General features: G+C 52.3%; 1 non-coding gene across 1 annotated transcript in view; it reads right to left on the bottom strand.

Moving 5' to 3' along the window:
• The window catches only part of LOC134544435 (small subunit ribosomal RNA), a 1,988-nt gene extending 117 nt beyond the window's left edge, over positions 1-1,871 (bottom strand). Inside the window, exon 1 of the ribosomal RNA XR_010077758.1 lies at positions 1-1,871. This exon is cut by the window's left edge and continues 117 nt beyond it. This is a non-coding gene — a ribosomal RNA (small subunit ribosomal RNA).
• Between the last annotated feature and the right edge of the window lie 18,129 nt (positions 1,872-20,000).

Raw genomic sequence — 20,000 nt, 5'->3', positions numbered from 1 at the left:
ACCGGTCTGAAGACCTCACTAAATCATTCAATCGGTAGTAGCGACGGGCGGTGTGTACAAAGGGCAGGGACGTAATCAACGCGAGCTTATGACTCGCGCTTACTGGGAATTCCTCGTTCATGGGGTACAATTGCAAGCCCCAATCCCTAGCACGAAGGAGGTTCAACGGGTTACCCGGCCCTTTCGGGCTAGGAGGACACGCTGATTCCTTCAGTGTAGCGCGCGTGCGGCCCAGAACATCTAAGGGCATCACAGACCTGTTATTGCTCAATCTCGTGCGGCTAGAAGCCGCCTGTCCCTCTAAGAAGATCATTTGTCGCCGGTAGCACGAAGGGATACCGGAAGCGACTAGTTAGCAGGCCAGAGTCTCGTTCGTTATCGGAATTAACCAGACAAATCGCTCCACCAACTAAGAACGGCCATGCACCACCACCCACCGAATCAAGAAAGAGCTCTCAATCTGTCAATCCTTCCGGTGTCCGGGCCTGGTGAGGTTTCCCGTGTTGAGTCAAATTAAGCCGCAGGCTCCACTCCTGGTGGTGCCCTTCCGTCAATTCCTTTAAGTTTCAGCTTTGCAACCATACTTCCCCCGGAACCCAAAAGCTTTGGTTTCCCGGAAGCTGCCCGCCGAGTCATCGGAGGAACTTCGGCGGATCGCTAGCTGGCATCGTTTATGGTTAGAACTAGGGCGGTATCTGATCGCCTTCGAACCTCTAACTTTCGTTCTTGATTAATGAAAACACACATGGCAAATGCTTTCGCTTAGGTTCGTCTTGCGACGATCCAAGAATTTCACCTCTAACGTCGCAATACGAATGCCCCCGTTTGTCCCTGTTAATCATTACCTCGGGTTCCGAAAACCAACAAAATAGAACCGAGGTCCTATTCCATTATTCCATGCACACAATATTCAGGCGAAACACTGCCTGCTTTGAGCACTCTAATTTGTTCAAAGTAAACGTGCCGGCCCACCTCGACACTCGGTGAAGAGCACCGCGGTAGGATTGCATCGGACCGCCGACGCGCGGGGCCCAAGCATGCACCCCGGGACGAAACACCCGCATCCAACCCGGCCTCCGCGAAGAGGTTACGAGAGGAGGGGCGAACGCCCGAGGGAAGGGGCTTGCCGCGGCCGACCGCATCCCCGGCAGGACGTCCGCACGGGCATGCCAGTTAGACACCGACGAACGGTGAACCGACAGCGTGGGACACAAGTCCAACTACGAGCTTTTTAACCGCAACAACTTTAATATACGCTATTGGAGCTGGAATTACCGCGGCTGCTGGCACCAGACTTGCCCTCCAATGGATACTCGTTAAAGGGTTTAAAGTGTTCTCATTCCGATTACGGGGCCTCGGATGAGTCCCGTATCGTTATTTTTCGTCACTACCTCCCCGTGCCGGGAGTGGGTAATTTGCGCGCCTGCTGCCTTCCTTGGATGTGGTAGCCGTTTCTCAGGCTCCCTCTCCGGAATCGAACCCTGATTCCCCGTTACCCGTTACAACCATGGTAGGCGCAGAACCTACCATCGACAGTTGATAAGGCAGACATTTGAAAGATGCGTCGCCGGTACGGAGACCGTGCGATCAGCACAAAGTTATCCAGAGTCACCAAAGCAAACGGACGCAGACGAGCCACGCCGATTGGTTTTGATCTAATAAAAGCATCCCTCCCATTTCTGGTCGGGACTCAGTTCAGCATGTATTAGCTCTAGAATTACCACAGTTATCCAAGTCATGTGGTACGATCTAAGGAACCATAACTGATTTAATGAGCCATTCGCGGTTTCACCTTATTTTGGCTTGCACTTAGACATGCATGGCTTAATCTTTGAGACAAGCATATGACTACTGGCAGGATCAACCAGGGAGCTGCTAGCAGCTTTTTTTTTCGTTCGGAGGAACCTCCCGGGTCCGCAGAGCACCGGGTCCGAATCTTATGATGTACATTTTTTTTTCCTTCTGTATCAACAAGTACGGGGGCGACTTCCCAATATCGACACCCGCTTTGCAATTGCAAAGTCTTTCCTTCCATCTCTAATTAATTTTCCTAGGGAGTAGGCGAGGCCAAACTTCCAAGGCTTTCACTGGCGAATATATCGCGCTCTTAGAAACTCGCATGGTACTTGGCGAGTGGATTTCAAATTATATGATCGGTGCCCACATTCGGGCGCGGCCCACTGCGGGAGCAGACCGTTGGCCCGTGGGCTCGCTGTGAACTAATTTGCCCACTGGTCCGAAAAGTATTCATTTCTAAACACCTTTGGCCAGGGCTGAAGACCGCGACTAACCCCTTTGAAACTTGTCTCTCAGGGAGCTGCGATCCATCAAACATTTCATTGTTAACAGAGGGGAACCATTACTTGGTTAAGACGATAGGACACGCGTTCCCCACCATTTCGCATCCAATCGAATTGCCGCACAAGAGCTCGTTACCTGAGAAAGGTATAGCATTGGCTCGCAGCTAGTGTATTGCAGTTCAGACAGATAGGCCACTTTAGATAGTTCTTAGTGTTCACAGTTATCACCAAGACTAGACCCATATGGATTTAATTCTTCAAGGAGCAGCGGTCCACCAATAAGAGAGATGAAGACATGTTTTCGGATGGCCACAACGCCCCCTCGCCACCCAAATGTGCATGTTTTAAGTGTACATTGGGAGTCGACGGAACATCGGGAGTCCGCTTGCTTTCTCCGGATCAGCTGCCACCCCCCTGATCTACCAGATAGACAAGAACATGTCTTCTCCACCAATCTCATCCACCGAAGCTCCGATCATGGCTTCTTCTACCTTTATACTGATATACCCCCACGGAGCAACATGCGGGCAAGGGAACTCTTGCTACCCTTCAGTAAAGCAGGTATCTCTTATAGATGGTGACTGCACCTTGGCCAGGATTGAAGACCGCGACTAACCCCTTTGAAACTTGTCTCTCAGGGAGCTGCGATCCATCAAACATTTCATTGTTAACAGAGGGGAACCATTACTTGGTTAAGACGATAGGACACGCGTTCCCCACCATTTCGCATCCAATCGAATTGCCGCACAAGAGCTCGTTACCTAAGAAAGGTATAGCATTGGCTCGCAGCTAGTGTATTGCAGTTCAGACAGATAGGCCACTTTAGATAGTTCTTAGTGTTCACAGTTATCACCAAGACTAGACCCATATGGAATTAATTCTTCAAGGAGCAGCGGTCCACCAATAAGAGAGATGAAGACATGTTTTCGGATGGCCACAACGCCCCCTCGCCACCCAAATGTGCATGTTTCAAGTGTACATTGGGAGTCGACGGAACATCGGGAGTCCGCTTGCTTTCTCCGGATCAGCTGCCACCCCCCTGATCTACCAGATAGACAAGAACATGTCTTCTCCGCCAATCTCATCCACCGAAGCTCCGATCATGGCTTCTTCTACCTTTATACTGATATACCCCCACGGAGCAACATGCGGGCAAGGGAACTCTTGCTACCCTTCAGTAAAGCAGGTATCTCTTATAGATGGTGACTGCACCTTGGCCAGGATTGAAGACCGCGACTAACCCCTTTGAAACTTGTCTCTCAGGGAGCTGCGATCCATCAAACATTTCATTGTTAACAGAGGGGAACCATTACTTGGTTAAGACGACCGGACACGCGTTCCCCACCATTTCGCATCCAATCGAATCGCCGCACAAGAGCTCGTTACCTGAGAAAGGTATAGCATTGGCTCGCAGCTTGTGTATTGCAGTTCAGACAGATAGGCCACTTTAGATAGTTCTTCGTGTTCACAGTTAAGACCACGGCTAGACCCATATGGAATTAATTCTTCAAGGAGCAGCGGTACACCAAGCATTTCATTGTGTACTAGAAAGCACCTCTACCATGTAACAAACATACGACCACCAAATTTCTGCTTACTTCCCCCAGCGGATAGTATTTGCTAGTATCATCCACAAAGTAAATCAATTTTTTCAATGTACCGCTTCTTGGGGGAACTGGGCATGAATCAATCAAGCATTTTGAGGTAGCATGTCCGCTTCACCGCGAGGTGCTCTGAATACCATTATACATTCTTTTTCATCATCCACTTTCAGACCACTACAAGACCCATACTGAATTAATTCCTCAAGGAGCTGCAGTCCACAAAACATTTTACTGTGTACTAGAGGGCACCTCCACCATGTAACAGAAAACATACAACCTTCTTAATTTAATTCTGCATTGTTTCCCAGACGATTTGTTAGCCATACAACAGTACCATCCACAGTAATTCACCTCTTTGAAATCCAATGCATTGTAGAGAAACTGAGGTGGTAGCATTCAAACCGTTCTGTAATGTTAATTCTGCTTCATAGAAAGGTGCTACAGGTTCCACAATAATTAATTGGATATTTTTGCAATATATATAGGGCGAGAAAACTCGGGGGGACTCCCTTTTCATTTATGTACATATTCTTTCCATATTGCAAATAATTCCAATTTTTCCCGATTGCATGTCCCCCTAATATACCCAAAATGGGCCTATCGATGGGTTCACAAAGGTACCCAAAATATGAGATTTTGACTGAAAGAGGCTGGCTAACTTCCGGGAACATGATCATAGGAAATAGGTCAAAATCCCGAATCGCAGTTGTTTACGAACAACCACGAACGGAGACTTAAAATAACCTATAAGGCTGGAATTCATGGGGCCTGTATAACAGGCATTTACACAGACTCTCGGGAGGGAGGGCTCTGTGGCCGGGAGAATTTTCTGGCTCCCCGCCCGAAACTTTTCAGAGTCCCTAATGCCTGCTTGAATGTGAATAAGCAGAGCCCGGTAGCTGATATTTTGCCGGGGTGTGGAGGCCCCGGTCGCCGCCAAATTCCTCTGGTCACAGCTTGTGTTAATACACATGTTAATTTTACATGCAAACCACCAATGACAATTTTCCTCGGCCGCGGAGGCCTCGGTCGCCGCCAGAATTTTCTGGTTCCCGCTCAATATATTGCAGAGTCCTGCAGGCCTGCTTCTGTAGGAATATGCAGAGCCCGGTAGCTGATATTTTGCCGGGGTGAGGAGGCCTCGGTCGCCGCCAAATTCCTCTCATCCCAGCTTGTGTTAATACACATGTTAATTTTACATGCAAAACCACCAATTACCATTTCCTCGGCCGCGGAGGCCTCGGTCGCCGGGAGATTTTCCTGGCTCCCCGCTCAATATACTGCACAGTCCCGCAGGCCTGTCTCCAGTGGAATACACACAGTCCGAGAGCCGAAAATTTGCCGGGGTGTGGAGGCCTCGGTCGCCAACAGATTGCCATAGGCTCTGGCTGCAATATTTACCGTGTATTTTTTCCCTCCAGAGACACCACTACACCCTATATAACCCAAAATGGGCCTTGACGCGTGTACACGCGGAGCCCGAGCGCCGAGAGTTCTCCCGGCCGCGGAGGCCTCGGTCGCCGGGAGAATTTCAACGGCCCCTGCTCGAAATTTTTCTAAGTCCAGAATGCCTGCTTCTCCCAGCCTGTGTTAATACACATGTTAATTTAACATGTAAAATCACCAAGGACCATTTCCTCGGCCGCGGAGGCCTCGGTCACCGCCAGAATTTTCTGGCTGCCCGCTCCCCATGGGTAGACGCGCTGCCCAAGCGCCGAGAGTTCTCCCGGCCGCGGAGGCCTCGGTCGCCGGGAGAATTTCTCCGGCCCCTGCTCGAAATTTTTCAAAGTCCAGAATGCCTGCTTCTCCCAGCATGTGTTAATACACATGTTAATTTAACATGTAATATTACCAATGACCTTTTCCTCGGCCGCGGAGGCCTCGGTCGCCGCCAGAATTTTCTGGCTGCCCGCTCCCCATGGGTAGACGCGGAGCCCGAGCGCCGAGAGTTCTCCCGGCCGCGGAGGCCTCGGTCGCCGGGAGAATTTCTCCGGCCCCTGCTCGAAATTTTTCAAAGTCCAGAATGCCTAGTTCTCCCAGCCTGTGTTAATACACATGTTAATTTAACATGTAAAATTACCAAGGATTATTATCCCGGCCGCAGAGGCCTCGGTCGCCGCCAGAAATTTCTGGCTCCCCGCTCAATGTATTGCAGAGTCCCGCAGGCTTGCTTCTCCAAGCCTGTGTTAATACACATGTTAATTTAACATGTAAAATTACAGAGGATTATTTCCCCGGCCGCGGAGGCCTCGGTCGCCGCCAGAATTTTCTGGCTGCCCGCTCAATGTATTGCAGAGTCCCGCAGGCTTGCTTCTCCAAGCCTGTGTTAATACACATGTTAATTTAACATGCAAAATCACCAATGACAAATTCCTCGGCCGCGGAGGCCTCGATCGCCGGGAAAATGTTCTGGCTCCCTGCTCGAATTTTTTTTCTAAGTCCCGATTCGCTATTACAGGCTGGCGCACGGAGTCCGAGGGGCGTAAATATGCCGGGTAGTGGTGCCTTCCGTCGCCGAGACATTGGTACAATTGCCTGGGAGCAGTATTTAACATGTTAATTTTTTCCCCTCGTGACACCACTACCCCCTATATAACGCAAAATGGGCCTTGCCAAGGGGGCGCGCAACGCCCGAGCGCGGGCGTTTTTCCCGGCCGCCGAGACCTCCATCGCCGGGAGAATGTCTTCAGCTATTTGCTAGATTTCCCGATTCGCCCCGCACGACAAACAACCACGAACGAGGTGGTTTTCGAGAGTTCTCCCGGCCGCGGAGGCCTCGGTCGCAGGGAGAATTTCCCTGGCCCCTGCTCGAAATTTTTCTAAGTCCAGAATGCCTGCATCTCCCAGCCTGTGTTAAAACACATGTTAATTTAACATGTAAAATTACCAATGACCATTTCCTCGGCCGCAGAGGCCTCGGTCGCAGCCAGAATTTTCTGGCTCCCTGCTCAATATATTGCAGAGTCCCGCATGCTTGCTTCTCCAAGCCTGTGTTAATACACATGTTAATTTAACATGTAAAATTACCGAGGATTATTTCCCCGGCCGCGGAGGCCTCGGTCGCCGCCAGAAATTTCTGGCTCCCCGCTCAATATATTGCAGCGACCCGCAGGCTTGCTTCTCCCAGCCTGTGTTAATACACATGTTAATTTAACATGTAAAATCACCAAGGACCATTTCCTCGGCCGCGGAGGCCTCGGTCGCCGCCAGAATTTTCTGGCTGCCCGCTCCCCATGTGTAGACGCGGAGCCCGAGCGCCGAGAGTTCTCCCGGCCGCGGAGGCCTCGTAGCCGGGAGAATTTCTCGGGCCCCTGCTCGAAATTTTTCTAAGTCCAGAATGCCTGCTTCTCCCAGCCTGTGTTAATACACATGTTAATTTAACATGTAATTTTACCAATGACCTTTTCCTCGGCCGCGGAGGCCTCGGTCGCCGCCAGAATTTTCTGGCTCCCGGCTCAATATATTACAGAGTCCCGCAGGCCTGTCTCCAGTGGAATACACACAGTCCGAGAGCCGAAAATTTGCCGGGGTGTGGAGGCCTCGGTCGCCAACAGATTGCCATAGGCTCTGGCTGCAATATTTACCGTGTATTTTTTCCCTCCAGAGACACCACTACCCCCTATAAAACCCAAAATAGGCCTTGCGGTGGGTACACGCAGAGCCCGAGCGCCGAAGTTCTCCCGGCCGCGGAGGCCTCGGTCGCCGGGAGAATTTCTCCGGCCCCTGCTCGAAATTTTTCAAAGTCCAGAATGCCTGCTTCTCCCAGCCTGTGTTAATACACATGTTAATTTAACATGTTAAATTATCGAGGATTATTTCCCCGGCCGTGGAGGCCTCGGTCGCCGCCAGAATTTTCTGGCTCCCCGCTCAATATATTGCAGAGTCCCGCAGGCTTGCTTCTCCCAGCCTGTGTTAATACACATGTTAATTTAACATGTAAAATCACCGAGGACCATTTCCTCGGCCGCGGAGGCCTCGGTCGCCGCCAGAATTTTCTGGCTCACCTCTCAATGTATTGCAGAGTCCCGCAGGCTTGGTTCTCCAAGCCTGTGTTAATACACATGTTAATTTAACATGTAAAATTACCGAGGATTATTTCCCCGGCCGCGGAGGCCTCGGTCGCCGCCAGAATTTTCTGGCTCCCCGCTCAATGTATTGCAGAGTCCCGCAGGCTTGGTTCTCCAAGCCTGTGTTAATACACATGTTAATTTAACATGTAAAATTACCGAGGATTATTTCCCCGGCCACGGAGGCCTCGGTCGCCGACAGAATTGTCTGGCTCCCTGCTCGAATTTTTTCTAAGTCCCGATTCGCTATTACAGGCTGGCGCACGGAGTCAGAGGGGCGGGAATTCGCCGGGTAGTGGTGCCTTCCGTCGCCGAGACATTTTTCTATTGCCTGGAAGCTGTATTTAACATGTTAATTTTTTCCCCCTCGGGACACCACTACCCCCTATATAACCCAACATGGGCCTTGCCGCGGGTACACGCGGAGCCCGAGCGCCGAGTGTTCTCCCGGCCGCGGAGGCCTCGGTCGCCGGGAGAATTTCTCCGGCCCCTGCTCGAAATTTTTCAAAGTCCAGAATGCCTGCTTCTCCCAGCCTGTGTTAATACACATGTTAATTTAACATGTTAAATTACCGAGGATTATTTCCCCGGCCGTGGAGGCCTCGGTCGCCGCCAGAATTTTCTGGCTCCCCGCTCAATATATTGCAGAGTCCCGCAGGCTTGCTTTTCCCAGCCTGTGTTAATACACATGTTAATTTAACATGTAAAATTACCAATGACCATTTCCTCGGCCGCAGAGGCCTCGGTCGCCGCCAGAATTTTCTGGCTCCCCGCTCAATGTATTGCAGAGTCCCGCAGGCATGCTTCTCCAAGCCTGTGTTAATACACATGTTAATTTAACATGTTAAATTACCGAGGATTATTTCCCCGGCCGTGGAGGCCTCGGTCGCCGCCAGAATTTTCTGGCTCCCCGCTCAATATATTGCAGAGTCCCGCAGGCTTGCTTTTCCCAGCCTGTGTTAATACACATGTTAATTTAACATGTAAAATCACCAAGGACCATTTCCTCGGCCGCGGAGGCCTCGGTCGCCGCCAGAATTTTCTGGCTTCCCGCTCCCCATGGGTAGACGCGGAGCCCGAGCGCCGAGAGTTCTCCCGGCCGCGGAGGCCTCGGTCGCCGGGAGAATTTCTCCGGCCCCTGCTCGAAATTTTTCAAAGTCTAGAATGCCTAGTTCTCCCAGCCTGTGTTAATACACATGTTAATTTAACATGTAAAATTACCAAGGATTATTATCCCGGCCGCAGAGGCCTCGGTCGCCGCCAGAAATTTCTGGCTCCCCGCTCAATGTATTGCAGCGTCCCGCAGGCTTGCTTCTCCAAGCCTGTGTTAATACACATGTTAATTTAACATGTAAAATTACAGAGGATTATTTCCCCGGCCGCGGAGGCCTCGGTCGCCGCCAGAATTTTCTGGCTGCCCGCTCAATGTATTGCAGAGTCCCGCAGGCTTGCTTCTCCAAGCCTGTGTTAATACACATGTTAATTTAACATGCAAAATCACCAATGACAAATTCCTCGGCCGCGGAGGCCTCGATCGCCGGGAAAATGTTCTGGCTCCCTGCTCGAATTTTTTTTCTAAGTCCCGATTCGCTATTACAGGCTGGCGCACGGAGTCCGAGGGGCGTAAATATGCCGGGTAGTGGTGCCTTCCGTCGCCGAGACATTTTACAATTGCCTGGGAGCAGTATTTAACATGTTAATTTTTTCCCCTCGGGACACCACTACCCCCTATATAACCCAAAATGGGCCTTGCCAAGGGGGCGCGCAACGCCCGAGCGCGGGCGTTTTTCCCGGCCGCCGAGGCCTCCATCGCCGGGAGAATGTCTTCAGCTATTTGCTAGATTTCCCGATTCGCCCCGCACGGCAAACAACCACGAACGAGGTGGTTTTCGAGAGTTCTCCCGGCCGCGGAGGCCTCGGTCGCCGGGAGAATTTCTCGGGCCCCTGCTCGAAATTTTTCTAAGTCCAGAATGCCTGCATCTCCCAGCCTGTGTTAAAACACATGTTAATTTAACATGTAAAATTACCAATGACCATTTCCTCGGCCGCAGAGGCCTCGGTCGCAGCCAGAATTTTCTGGCTCCCTGCTCAATATATTGCAGAGTCCCGCATGCTTGCTTCTCCCAGCCTGTGTTAATACACATGGTTATTTAACATGTAAAATTACCGAGGATTATTTCCCTGGCCGCAGAGGCCGCGGTCGCCGCCAGAATTTTCTGGCTCCCCGCTCAATGTATTGCAGAGTCCCGCAGGCTTGCTTCTCCAAGCCTGTGTTAATACACATGTTAATTTAACATGTAAAATTACCGAGGATTATTTCCCCGGCCGCGGAGGCCTCGGTCGCCGCCAGAATTTTCTGGCTCCCCGCTCAATATATTGCAGCGACCCGCAGGCTTGCTTCTCCCAGCCTGTGTTAATACACATGTTAATTTAACATGTAAAATTACCGAGGATTATTTCCCCGGCCGCGGAGGCTTCGGTCGCCGCCAGAATTTTCTGGCTCCCGGCTCAATATATTACAGAGTCCCGCAGGCCTGTCTCCAGTGGAATACACACAGTCCGAGAGCCGAAAATTTGCCGGGGTGTGGAGGCCTCGGTCGCCAACAGATTGCCATAGGCTCTGGCTGCAATATTTACCGTGTATTTTTTCCCTCCAGAGACACCACTACCCCCTATATAACCCAAAATGGGCCTTGCGGCGTGTACACGCGGAGCCCGAGCGCCGAAGTTCTCCCGGCCGCGGAGGCCTCGGTCGCCGGGAGAATTTCTCCGGCCCCTGCTCGAAATTTTTCAAAGTCCAGAATGCCTGCTTCTCCCAGCCTGTGTTAATACACATGTTAATTTAACATGTAAAATTACCGAGGATTATTTCCCCGGCCGCGGAGGCCTCGGTCGCCGCCAGAATTTTCTGGCTCCCCGCTCAATGTATTGCAGAGTCCCGCAGGCTTGCTTCTCCCAGCCTGTGTTAATACACATGTTAATTTAACATGTAAAATCATTGAGGACCATTTCCTCGGCCGCGGAGGCCTCGGTCGCCGCCAGAATTTTCTGGCTCCCCGCTCAATGTATTGCAGAGTCCCGCAGGCTTGCTTCTCCCAGCCTGTGTTAATACACATGTTAATTTAACATGTAAAATCAACAAGGACCATTTCCTCGGCCGCGGAGGCCTCGGTCGCCGCCAGAATTTTCTGGCTGCCCGCTCCCCATTGGTAGACGCGGAGCCCGAGCGCCGAGAGTTCTCCCGGCCGCGGAGGCCTCGGTCGCCGGGAGAATTTCTCCGGCCCCTGCTCGAAATTTTTCAAAGTCCAGAATGCCTGCTTCTCCCAGCATGTGTTAATACACATGTTAATTTAACATGTAATATTACCAATGACCTTTTCCTCGTCCGCGGAGGCCTCGGTCGCCGCCAGAATTTTCTGGCTGCCCGCTCCCCATGGGTAGACGCGCTGCCCGAGCGCCGAGATTTCTCCCGGCCGCGGAGGCCTCTGTCGCCGGGAGAATTTCTCTGGCCCCTGCTCGAAATTTTTCAAAGTCCAGAATGCCTAGTTCTCCCAGCCTGTGTTAATACACATGTTAATTTAACATGTAAAATTACCAAGGATTATTATCCCGGCCGCAGAGGCCTCGGTCGCCGCCAGAAATTTCTGGCTCCCCGCTCAATGTATTGCAGAGACCCGCAGGCTTGCTTCTCCAAGCCTGTGTTAATACACATGTTAATTTAACATGTAAAATTACCGAGGATTATTTCCCCGGCCGCGGAGGCCTCGATCGCCGCCAGAAATTTCTGGCTCCCCGCTCAATATATTGCAGCGACCCGCAGGCTTGCTTCTCCCAGCCTGTGTTAATACACATGTTAATTTAACATGTAAAATCACCAAGGACCATTTCCTCGGCCGCGGAGGCCTCGGTCGCCGCCAGAATTTTCTGGCTGCCCGCTCCCCATGTGTAGACGCGGAGCCCGAGCGCCGAGAGTTCTCCCGGCCGCGGAGGCCTCGGTCGCCGCCAGAATTTTCTGGCTCCCCGCTCAATGTATTGCAGAGTCCCGCAGGCTTGCTTCTCCAAGCCTGTGTTAATACACATGTTAATTTAACATGCAAAATCACCAATGACAATTTCCTCGGCCGCGGAGGCCTCCATCGCCGGGAGAATTTTCTGGCTCTCTGCTCGAATTTTTTCTAAGTCCCGATTCGCTATTACAGGCTGGCGCACGGAGTCCGAGGGGCGGAAATATGCCGGGTAGTGGTGCCTTCCGTCGCCGAGACATTTTACAATTGCCTGGGAGCAGTATTTAACATGTTAATTTTTTCCCCCTCGGGACACCACTACCCCCTATATAACCCAAAATGGGCCATGCAATGGGTGCCCACAACGCCCGAGCGCGGGCATTTTTCCCGGGCGCCGAGGCCTCGATCGCCGGGAGAATGTCTCCAGCTATTTGCATGATGTCCCGATTCGCCCCACAAGGCGAACAACCACGAACGAGGTGGTTTTCGTTCGTGGTTGTTTTCGTTCGTGGTTGTTTACTGTTCGTGGTTGTTTTCATTCGTGGTTGTTGTGCGTTCGTGGTTGTTGTCGTTCGGGGTTGTTTTCCGTTCGTGGTTGTTGTCGTTCGTGGTTGTTGTCGTTCGTGGTTGTTGTCGTTCGTGGTTGTTTTCCGTTCGTGGTTGTTTTACGTTCGTGGTTGTTTTCGAGGCAATTGGTACTTTGAAAATTTCAATCGGTTAGCTAGAAAAAATTCTCCCGGCGGTGATTGCCTTGATCGCCGGGAGAATTTTCTGGCTCCCCGATAAAATTTTTTCCAAGTCCCGATTCGCTCTTACTAGCTGGCGCACGGAGTCCGAGGGGCGGGAATTCGCCGGGTAGTGGTGTGTTCCGTCGCCGAGACATTTTCCTATTGCCTGGAAGCAGTATTTAACATGTTAATTTTTTCCCCCTCGGGACACCACTACCCCCTATATAACACAAAATGGGCCTTGCCGCGGGTACACCCGGAGCCCGAGCGCCGAGAGTTCTCCCGGCCGCAGAGGCCTCGGTCGCCGGGAGATTTTCTCCGGCCCCTGCTCGAAATTTTCCAAAGTCCAGAATGCCTGCTTCTCCCAGCCTGTGTTAATACACATGTTAATTTAACATGTAAAATCACCAAGGACCATTTCCTCGGCCGCGGAGGCCTCGGTCGCCGCCAGAATTTTCTGGCTGCCCGCTCCCCAAGGGTAGACGCGGAGCCCGAGCGCCGAGAGTTCTCCCGGCCGCGGAGGCCTCGGTCGCCGGGAGAATTTCTCCGGCCCCTGCTCGAAATTTTTCAAAGTCCAGAATGCCTGCTTCTCCCAGCATGTGTTAATACACATGTTAATTTAACATGTAATATTACCAATGACCTTTTCCTCGGCCGCGGAGGCCTCGGTCGCCGCCAGAATTTTCTGGCTGCCCGCTCCCCATGGGTAGACGCGGAGCCCGAGCGCCGAGAGTTCTCCCGGCCGCGGAGGCCTCGGTCGCCGGGAGAATTTCTCCGGCCCCTGCTCGAAATTTTTCAAAGTCCAGAATGCCTAGTTCTCCCAGCCTGTGTTAATACACATGTTAATTTAACATGTAAAATTACCAAGGATTATTATCCCGGCCGCAGAGGCCTCGGTCGCCGCCAGAAATTTCTGGCTCCCCGCTCAATGTATTGCAGAGTCCCGCAGGCTTGCTTCTCCAAGCCTGTGTTAATACACATGTTAATTTAACATGTAAAATTACAGAGGATTATTTCCCCGGCCGCGGAGGCCACGGTCGCCGCCAGAATTTTCTGGCTGCCCGCTCAATGTATTGCAGAGTCCCGCAGGCTTGCTTCTCCAAGCCTGTGTTAATACACATGTTAATTTAACATGCAAAATCACCAATGACAAATTCCTCGGCCGCGGAGGCCTCGATCGCCGGGAAAATGTTCTGGCTCCCTGCTCGAATTTTTTTTCTAAGTCCCGATTCGCTATTACAGGCTGGCGCACGGAGTCCGAGGGGCGTAAATATGCCGGGTAGTGGTGCCTTCCGTCGCCGAGACATTTTACAATTGCCTGGGAGCAGTATTTAACATGTTAATTTTTTCCCCTCGGGACACCACTACCCCCTATATAACCCAAAATGGGCCTTGCCAAGGGGGCGCGCAACGCCCGAGCGCGGGCGTTTTTCCCGGCCGCCGAGGCCTCCATCGCCGGGAGAATGTCTTCAGCTATTTGCTAGATTTCCCGATTCGCCCCGCACGGCAAACAACCACGAACGAGGTGGTTTTCGAGAGTTCTCCCGGCCGCAGAGGCCTCGGTCGCCGGGAGAATTTCTCGGGCCCCTGCTCGAAATTTTTCTAAGTCCAGAATGCCTGCATCTCCCAGCCTGTGTTAAAACACATGTTAATTTAACATGTAAAATTACCAATGACCATTTCCTCGGCCGCAGAGGCCTCGGTCGCAGCCAGAATTTTCTGGCTCCCTGCTCAATATATTGCAGAGTCCCGCATGCTTGCTTCTCCCAGCCTGTGTTAATACACATGGTTATTTAACATGTAAAATTACCGAGGATTATTTCCCTGGCCGCAGAGGCCGCGGTCGCCGCCAGAATTTTCTGGCTCCCCGCTCAATGTATTGCAGAGTCCCGCAGGCTTGCTTCTCCAAGCCTGTGTTAATACACATGTTAATTTAACATGTAAAATTACCGAGGATTATTTCCCCGGCCGCGGAGGCCTCGGTCGCCGCCAGAATTTTCTGGCTCCCCGCTCAATATATTGCAGCGACCCGCAGGCTTGCTTCTCCCAGCCTGTGTTAATACACATGTTAATTTAACATGTAAAATTACCGAGGATTATTTCCCCGGCCGCGGAGGCCTCGGTCGCCGCCAGAATTTTCTGGCTCCCGGCTCAATATATTACAGAGTCCCGCAGGCCTGTCTCCAGTGGAATACACACAGTCCGAGAGCCGAAAATTTGCCGGCGTGTGGAGGCCTCGGTCGCCAACAGATTGCCATAGGCTCTGGCTGCAATATTTACCGTGTATTTTTTCCCTCCAGAGACACCACTACCCCCTATATAACCCAAAATGGGCCTTGCGGCGGGTACACGCGGAGCCCGAGCGCCGAAGTTCTCCCGGCCGCGGAGGCCTCGGTCGCCGGGAGAATTTCTCCGGCCCCTGCTCGAAATTTTTCAAAGTCCAGAATGCCTGCTTCTCCCAGCCTGTGTTAATACACATGTTAATTTAACATGTAAAATTACCGAGGATTATTTCCCCGGCCGCGGAGGCCTCGGTCGCCGCCAGAATTTTCTGGCTCCCCGCTCAATGTATTGCAGAGTCCCGCAGGCTTGCTTCTCCCAGCCTGTGTTAATACACATGATAATTTAACATGTAAAATCATTGAGGACCATTTCCTCGGCCGCGGAGGCCTCGGTCGCCGCCAGAATTTTCTGGCTCCCCCGCTCAATGTATTGCAGAGTCCCGCAGGCTTGCTTCTCCCAGCCTGTGTTAATACACATGTTAATTTAACATGTAAAATCAACAAGGACCATTTCCTCGGCCGCGGAGGCCTCGGTCGCCGCCAGAATTTTCTGGCTGCCCGCTCCCCATTGGTAGACGCGGAGCCCGAGCGCCGAGAGTTCTCCCGGCCGCGGAGGCCTCGGTCGCCGGGAGAATTTCTCCGGCCCCTGCTCGAAATTTTTCAAAGTCCAGAATGCCTGCTTCTCCCAGCATGTGTTAATACACATGTTAATTTAACATGTAATATTACCAATGACCTTTTCCTCGGCCGCGGAGGCCTCGGTCGCCGCCAGAATTTTCTGGCTGCCCGCTCCCCATGGGTAGACGCGCTGCCCGAGCGCCGAGAGTTCTCCCGGCCGCGGAGGCCTCGGTCGCCGGGAGAATTTCTCCGGCCCCTGCTCGAAATTTTTCAAAGTCCAGAATGCCTAGTTCTCCCAGCCTGTGTTAATACACATGTTAATTTAACATGTAAAATTACCAAGGATTATTATCCCGGCCGCAGAGGCCTCGGTCGCCGCCAGAAATTTCTGGCTCCCCGCTCAATGTATTGCAGAGTCCCGCAGGCTTGCTTCTCCAAGCCTGTGTTAATACACATGTTAATTTAACATGTAAAATTACCGAGGATTATTTCCCCGGCCGCGGAGGCCTCGGTCGCCGCCAGAAATTTCTGGCTCCCCGCTCAATATATTGCAGCGACCCGCAGGCTTGCTTCTCCCAGCCTGTGTTAATACACATGTTAATTTAACATGTAAAATCACCAAGGACCATTTCCTCGGCCGCGGAGGCCTCGGTCGCCGCCAGAATTTTCTGGCTGCCCGCTCCCCATGTGTAGACGCGGAGCCCGAGCGCCGAGAGTTCTCCCGGCCGCGGAGGCCTCGGTCGCCGCCAGAATTTTCTGGCTCCCCGCTCAATGTATTGCAGAGTCCCGCAGGCTTGCTTCTCCAAGCCTGTGTTAATACACATGTTAATTTAACATGCAAAATCACCAATGACAATTTCCTCGGCCGCGGAGGCCTCCATCGCCGGGAGAATTTTCTGGCTCTCTGCTCGAATTTTTTCTAAGTCCCGATTGCTATTACAGGCTGGCGCACGGAGTCCGAGGGGCGGAAATATGCCGGGTAGTGGTGCCTTCCGTCGCCGAGACATTTTACAATTGCCTGGGAGCAGTATTTAACATGTTAATTTTTTCCCCCTCGGGACACCACTACCCCCTATATAACCCAAAATGGGCCATGCAATGGGTGCCCACAACGCCCGAGCGCGGGCATTTTTCCCGGGCGCCGAGGCCTCGATCGCCGGGAGAATGTCTCCAGCTATTTGCATGATGTCCCGATTCGCCCCACAAGGCGAACAACCACGAACGAGGTGGTTTTCGTTCGTGGTTGTTTTCGTTCGTGGTTGTTTACCGTTCGTGGTTGTTTTCATTCGTGGTTGTTGTGCGTTCGTGGTTGTTGTCGTTCGGGGTTGTTTTCCGTTCGTGGTTGTTGTCGTTCGTGGTTGTTGTCGTTCGTGGTTGTTGTCGTTCGTGGTTGTTTTCCGTTCGTGGTTGTTTTACGTTCGTGGTTGTTTTCGAGGCAATTGGTACTTTGAAAATTTCAATCGGTTAGCTAGAAAAAATTCTCCCGGCGGTGATTGCCTTGATCGCCGGGAGAATTTTCTGGCTCCCCGATAAAATTTTTTCCAAGTCCCGATTCGCTCTTACAAGCTGGCGCACGGAGTCCGAGGGGCGGGAATTCGCCGGGTAGTGGTGCGTTCCGTCGCCGAGACATTTTCCTATTGCCTGGAAGCAGTATTTAACATGTTAATTTTTTCCCCCTCGGGACACCACTACCCCCTATATAACACAAAATGGGCCTTGCCGCGGGTACACCCGGAGCCCGAGCGCCGAGAGTTCTCCCGGCCGCAGAGGCCTCGGTCGCCGGGAGAATTTCTCCGGCCCCTGCTCGAAATTTTCCAAAGTCCAGAATGCCTGCTTCTCCCAGCCTGTGTTAATACACATGTTAATTTAACATGTAAAATTACCAAGGACCATTTCCTCGGCCGCGGAGGCCTCGGTCGCCGCCAGAATTTTCTGGCTGCCCGCTCCCCATGGGTAGACGCGGAGCCCGAGCGCCGAGAGTTCTCCCGGCCGCGGAGGCCTCGGTCGCCGGGAGAATTTCTCCGGCCCCTGCTCGAAATTTTTCAAAGTCCAGAATGCCTGCTTCTCCCAGCATGTGTTAATACACATGTTAATTTAACATGTAATATTACCAATGACCTTTTCCTCGGCCGCGGAGGCCTCGGTCGCCGCCAGAATTTTCTGGCTGCCCGCTCCCCATGGGTAGACGCGGAGCCCGAGCGCCGAGAGTTCTCCCGGCCGCGGAGGCCTCGGTCGCCGGGAGAATTTCTCCGGCCCCTGCTCGAAATTTTTCAAAGTCCAGAATGCCTAGTTCTCCCAGCCTGTGTTAATACACATGTTAATTTAACATGTAAAATTAACAAGGATTATTATCCCGGCCGCAGAGGCCTCGGTCGCCGCCAGAAATTTCTGGCTCCCCGCTCAATGTATTGCAGAGTCCCGCAGGCTTGCTTCTCCAAGCCTGTGTTAATACACATGTTAATTTAACATGTAAAATTACAGAGGATTATTTCCCCGGCCGCGGAGGCCTCGGTCGCCGCCAGAATTTTCTGGCTGCCCGCTCAATGTATTGCAGAGTCCCGCAGGCTTGCTTCTCCAAGCCTGTGTTAATACACATGTTAATGTAACATGCAAAATCACCAATGACAAATTCCTCGGCCGCGGAGGCCTCGATCGCCGGGAAAATGTTCTGGCTCCCTGCTCGAATTTTTTTTCTAAGTCCCGATTCGCTATTACAGGCTGGCGCACGGAGTCCGAGGGGCGTAAATATGCCGGGTAGTGGTGCCTTCCGTCGCCGAGACATTTTACAATTGCCTGGGAGCAGTATTTAACATGTTAATTTTTTCCCCTCGGGACACCACTACCCCCTATATAACCCAAAATGGGCCTTGCCAAGGGGGCGCGCAACGCCCGAGCGCGGGCGTTTTTCCCGGCCGCCGAGGCCTCCATCGCCGGGAGAATGTCTTCAGCTATTTGCTAGATTTCCCGATTCGCCCCGCACGGCAAACAACCACGAACGAGGTGGTTTTCGAGAGTTCTTCCGGCCGCGGAGGCCTCGGCCGCCGGGAGAATTTCTCCGGCCCCTGTTCGAAATTTTTCTAAGACCAGAATGCCTGCATCTCCCAGCCTGTGTTAATACACATGTTAATTTAACATGTAAAATCACCAAGGACCATTTCCTCGGCCGCGGAGGCCTCGGTCGCCGCCAGAATTTTCTGGCTGCCCGCTCCCCATGGGTAGACGCGGAGCCCGAGCGCCGAGAGTTCTCCCGGCCGCGGAGGCCTCGGTCGCCGGGAGAATTTCTGCGGCCCCTGCTCGAAATTTTTCAAAGTCCAGAATGCCTGCTTCTCCCAGCATGTGTTAATACACATGTTAATTTAACATGTAATATTACCAATGACCTTTTCCTCGGCCGCGGAGGCCTCGGTCGCCGCCAGAATTTTCTGGCTGCCCGCTCCCCATGGGTAGACGCGGAGCCCGAGCGCCGAGAGTTCTCCCGGCCGCGGAGGCCTCGGTCGCCGGGAGAATTTCTCCGGCCCCTGCTCGAAATTTTTCAAAGTCCAGAATGCCTGCTTCTCCCAGCATGTGTTAATACACATGTTAATTTAACATGTAAAATTACCAAGGATTATTATCCCGGCCGCGGAGGCCTCGGTCGCCGCCAGAATTTTCTGGCTCCCCGCTCAATATATTGCAGAGTCCCGCAGGCTTGCTTCTCCCAGCCAGTGTTAATACACATGTTAATTTAACATGTAAAATCACCGATGACCATTTCCTCGGCCGCGGAGGTCTCGGTCACCGCCAGAATTTTCTGGCTCCCTGCTCGAATTTTTTCTAAGTCCCGATTCGCTATTATAGGCTGGCGCACGGATTCCGAGGGGCGGGAATTCGCCGGGTAGTGGTGCCTTCCGTCGCCGAGACATTTCTCTATTGCCTGGAAGCTGTATTTAACATGTTAATTTTTACCCCTCGGGACACCACTACCCCCTATATAACCCAAAATGGACCTTGCCGCGGGTACACGCGGAGCCCGAGCGCCGAGAGTTCTCCCGGCCGCGGAGGCCTCGGTCGCCGCCAGAATTTTCTGGCTCCCCGCTCAATGTATTGCAGAGTCCCGCAGGCTTGCTTCTCCAAGCCTGTGTTAATACACATGTTAATTTAACATGCAAAATCACCAATGACAATTTCCTCGGCCGCGGAGGCCTCCATCGCCGGGAGAATTTTCTGGCTCTCTGCTCGAATTTTTTCTAAGTCCCGATTCGCTATTACAGGCTGGCGCACGGAGTCCGAGGGGCGGAAATATGCCGGGTAGTGGTGCCTTCCGTCGCCGAGACATTTCTCTATTGCCTGGAAGCTGTATTTAACATGTTAATTTTTTCCCCTCGGGACACCACTACCCCCTATATAACCCAAAATGG

This window comes from Bacillus rossius, unplaced genomic scaffold, assembly GCF_032445375.1.
Source record: "Bacillus rossius redtenbacheri isolate Brsri unplaced genomic scaffold, Brsri_v3 Brsri_v3_scf387, whole genome shotgun sequence".
NCBI lineage: Eukaryota > Metazoa > Arthropoda > Insecta > Phasmatodea > Bacillidae > Bacillus > Bacillus rossius.
This window is presented reverse-complemented; position numbering and strand designations above follow the sequence as displayed.